Source organism: Penaeus monodon, chromosome 21 (genome assembly GCF_015228065.2).
Source record: "Penaeus monodon isolate SGIC_2016 chromosome 21, NSTDA_Pmon_1, whole genome shotgun sequence".
Lineage (NCBI taxonomy): Eukaryota > Metazoa > Arthropoda > Malacostraca > Decapoda > Penaeidae > Penaeus > Penaeus monodon.
Genome location: NC_051406.1, coordinates 1,710,290 through 1,710,594, shown reverse-complemented (window position 1 = coordinate 1,710,594; position 305 = coordinate 1,710,290). Strand labels below are relative to the sequence as shown.

General features: G+C 39.7%; 1 protein-coding gene across 1 annotated transcript in view; it reads left to right on the top strand.

Moving 5' to 3' along the window:
- The window catches only part of LOC119586099 (KH domain-containing, RNA-binding, signal transduction-associated protein 2-like), a gene marked incomplete at its 5' end in the record, with an annotated part of 32,425 nt that overhangs the window by 12,434 nt on the left and 19,686 nt on the right, over positions 1 to 305 (top strand).

Genomic DNA, 305 nt, shown 5'->3' with positions numbered 1-305 from the left:
AATAGATCGGTATCTGTCTAACCAATTCTCTTTATTGCTCCGTTCCGTAGCTTTTGTTGCAGTATTTCTATTCATTACTCTATATCAAAACTTTATGAACAACATTCTTCACTCGAGGCAACAGATGTTATTGGATTAAAAATTCAAAAGCGTTTTTCTCTCTCTTTTCTTTTTTTAAATATAATTTTTCCAGTACGAGAACCAGCGTGTCTTTTTAGCTCGGGAGCCTAACAGCGTGATAACACGTCTGGCCACACTGCTTTAACGCATTACGCAAATGGAGAGTGGCTAACGGGGGGGGGGGG